Source organism: Schistocerca cancellata, chromosome 2 (assembly GCF_023864275.1).
Source record: "Schistocerca cancellata isolate TAMUIC-IGC-003103 chromosome 2, iqSchCanc2.1, whole genome shotgun sequence".
Taxonomy (NCBI): domain Eukaryota; kingdom Metazoa; phylum Arthropoda; class Insecta; order Orthoptera; family Acrididae; genus Schistocerca; species Schistocerca cancellata.
In genome coordinates this window covers 835,546,735-835,550,753 of record NC_064627.1, presented here as the reverse complement: position 1 = coordinate 835,550,753, position 4,019 = coordinate 835,546,735, and the positions used below count along the sequence as shown (strand labels likewise).

The 4,019-nt window shown below is 36.6% G+C and overlaps 1 non-coding gene across 1 annotated transcript; it reads left to right on the top strand.

Annotated features, from left to right (window-relative positions):
* The first annotated feature begins 1,356 nt into the window (after positions 1–1,356).
* Positions 1,357–1,431, top strand: Trnal-caa (transfer RNA leucine (anticodon CAA)). The gene has a single exon. It is a non-coding gene; the product is annotated as a tRNA-Leu (tRNA).
* The last annotated feature ends 2,588 nt before the right edge of the window (positions 1,432–4,019 follow it).

Below are 4,019 nucleotides of genomic sequence, written 5' to 3'. Positions count from 1 at the left end.
TTGCAGCCAAGTTTCTATGTTTCAATAGCACGAAGACATCTTGGTCTGAGTGACTTATATTACTATCACGTTCTATCATGTGACAGAAGCAACTATTCCAGTCTTCATCTTGACTATGAAAGTAGCCTGTTTACTGGTGGATCAGTGAGAAAGAGTCCATATCAGTTTAGGCAGGCTAGGAAAAAATCGTATCTTCATACTCCCTGATGGTATTGAATTTAGCATATGTTAAAATGAAGGACTAAGTAAGGAACATGTATTTTTTTGTTTTATCAAATAAAAATTTCAGCTACGAGATACAGCCCTCCAAAGGCAACAGAGTGCATATAATTTTGAAGATGCGAATTTTGGAAAAAAAATTAAAATGCTCTATCTCTGGAACAGTTCTAGATATTTTGTTGGTTTTTTTTATTTGAAAGGTAACTGCTTTATGATTACAAAGAAATCATCCATTGAGACTTATCTGTCAATATTCTTTTACTATAACATTCTGAACTTTTTTTTTTTTTTTTTTTTTCAAGAATTCTGATCCATAAAATATCGTTCTACATTCCCTGAAAAGGAGAGCTCCTACTTTTGGGTGGAACAGGTTTTATAAACAAAAGGAAGTTTTTGCATACATAAAACCTGCTGTATTATCACATAACAAGCTCATAAAAATCAAAACCTAGCCTTATTTAACATAATTTTAGTTTTGAAAGATGAGTAGGAGACTCATTTTTCAAGCATTTTAAATGGTTCAAAAATGTATTTTAAAGGTCCAAAGACTTCAGGGTTTCGATTTATACAACTTCTGTGCACTCTGTTTTGTACTGAAATTAGCCAGTCAATGAACTAAAAATATGTTCCACTGCTTCAGTATCTTCCTTTGATATACAGTGATGCCTTCCTGTTGAACCAATAGGAACTGGAGCAGTTACAATCTTCAAAACATTGTGAATGGGAAGTGTGCACAGATGGTATTGTCACTATCCTTCAGCTGGAAACCTATATCCAGCAGCTGGTCCATGTGGTAGCATAACGTTCACTACAATTTCGTTTAACTCATAACTGTTGTCTACAGTCTCTGCAATCCACCAGTCAAAGTCATACACACACACACACACACACACCACAAACATCCCCCTTCTCAGGTTTTAATTTGCCAGGAAGTTTCATATCAGCGCACACTCTGCTGCAAAGTGAAAATCTCATTCTGGAAACATTCCCCAGGCTGTGGCTAAGCCATGTCTCTGCAGTATCCTTTCTTTCAAGAGTGCTAGTTCTGCAAGGTTTGGAGGAGAGCTTGTGTAAAGTTTGGAAGGTAGGAGATGAGGTACTGGCAGAAGTAAAGCTGTGAGGACGGGGTGTGAGTCATGCTTGGGTAGCTCAGTTGGTAGAGTACTTGCCCTCAAAAGGCAAAGGTCCCGAGTTCGAGTCTCGGTCCGGCACATAGTTGTAATCTGCCAGGAAGTTTCATATCAGTGCACACTCTGTTGCAGAGTAAAAATCTCATTCTGGAATCTGAATATTATCCTGCTGTTTCTGAGGTGTGAACGAACCAAATTTCTTCTTTCTTGCTCTTCAAGCAATATGAGTTCACCCATCACTTTGAGTCCAAAAATGTGCCTTCTGAATTCCTTTCACAGGAGCAGTTTTTTTGGATCATTCTTCTTTTTTCTGCTCACAGAATTCTTCGATTTCCTCTTTGGTCAAAAGAATGAGGGCTGTGGATGTGTTAAGATTTCACGACTCGTAAAATCACCAGCGTTCTGAATTGTAGCTGTATTTGGTGTGGAAAGATTATGTTGCATAGCATTGCACTTCAGCAGGCTTCCTACACCATCACAAGGTCCCTTCCCGTTACCAGTAGCACTGTATACCCAGTCAGTTGGCATAAGCGACTTACTCAATTCAAACTGCTGGTAACGATTTTTAAAATGACTAAGAGCACCATCAGAAATAATGATGATCTTCTCTGCCCGTTTGCAGTTGAAGAATTTAGCGCATTGCTAGCAAAGCATGTGCTGAGTCATGTCCTGTGTCATCACTTATAATTGCAACACTTGTGGTCTTGTTTTGAAGATGTCACTCCTGTAAAAATTGAAACCTTGTCATTACTTCAATGATACCCTTGTACTTCTTGTGGGAGAATTACAGACCAGTTCTCAGCAAAATCATAGTTAAGCACTAAACATAATTCTTCAGCCTGAACACACCCTTTCACTTCTGCAATGTGTGGTTGTTGCAATTTCTTCAGATGCTGGTGTGTTACTACTTTCACTGACCATTTACTAAGTTCATCAGTGAAACTGTCAAAGGCAACAGTTTTCGTAATCATTTTATTTTGCTCCCATGTTGCATATGTAATTTCTGCAGTGTTATCTGCTACATCTTCCAGGCCAAGTGTCTGTAAAGGCATTCCTCCCTTTCCAGTGCGGTCGCCACATTCTTGAAACAACCAAGTCTCTCACTTTACGGCACAGCCTACTACTGACTTCACATGCCCAACCAAGGTGTCATATAACACTTGCTCGAGCAAGTTCTTCAAATTTTCCACACAAAGTTCAAAATTCGCTCATTACACACATAAACAGACATCCGTAGGTGGGTGGGGAACTACGCACTTAGATCGTAGTGCATAAAATTTTGATCTTCCAATATGTGGAGTTGTATAGTTGCTCTTGTAAATTACAAAAGTTTCTTTAATACTGTGAGTCATGTACCTCTTCACTTTCACAACTTTTTGACCTTCAATTGTTACAGCTATAGTATCTTTTTTGTTGGCACTCGGGCGACAACAGTCCCATTTATATTCCAGATAAAATGATTGCACTATTTGAACTTGAGCTGCTTCCTTACAGGATGACCATAATACAGATCTGATCTTCCAAAGACTCCTTTTACAGACCTCATATGCAAATAGTCAGCACACTTCACTCTCCTGTGGGCCCATTAGATTAGATTGGATTAGATTTACTTTCATTCCAATTGATCCATAGGGAGGAGGTCCTCCAGGATGTAGAACATGTCAGAAAAACAACAATACATGACAAGTATTTACAACTAAAACAAATAAGCTAATGTACCATTCCACAGGTCCCAAGTGGAATCATCGTCATTTTTTTAATGAACACTATATGAAAGAGTCATTTTACAAACACTAATGCCCTGAATTTAAATAAAAAAGTTTTTTTTTTTTTAATTTATTTATGAGGTAATAAACGTGTAATACAATTACTATAATACAATGAACACATTACTGCACAGAAATGGTGCAAAAGTTAGATTGTACTTACACACACACACACACACATTTACAATGAAATCATTACTGCACTGAAATTGTGCAGAAGTCATAAGACATTTCATTTCAAACAGTCCTTTTCACAAAACACATTGCAACTGTGTCAACTGGCAAATTCCTCATGAAAACACAGAACTCACTGGATGGCCTCAGATTTCTTAGAAGCCTCTTCAGTAAACAAATTAGCACTGAATAACTGCAATACAGAACCTGCAATGAACAACCACGACAAAGAAACTGACAAGAAACTACAACAAAGTGTAAGAAATATGTGCAACAATGAAAGTGAAAAGAAATACTTGCAACAAAGAAAGTGATACGAAATAACTGCAATAAAGATAATAGAAGAAAACTATGTAACAAAGAAATTAGTAAGAAACAACTTAAGTGAACACATACGTTACCCTTGAAAGTTAACAAAATTATTTTTTAAAAATAAAACCTGTCCAGCTTAATAAGTGGAAGCTCTCCTTTACAGAGAATATAGTACATGTTACTAATCAACAGAAAAAAAATCTAACTTTTCTGGATTTGCATTTTTAAAGAAAAAAAAATATTTTCTGTAAACTATAAAAAAAATTATTCAAAAGGCAACAGTACAAGAACTTTGACAGATACGTCCAAAGGGAGGATACCACTGTAAACATCAAGCAGCTACCTTTCAAATAAAAAAAAAAAACTCTATGAAAATATCTAGAACTGTTACAGATACACAGCATTTCAAAAATTTTCC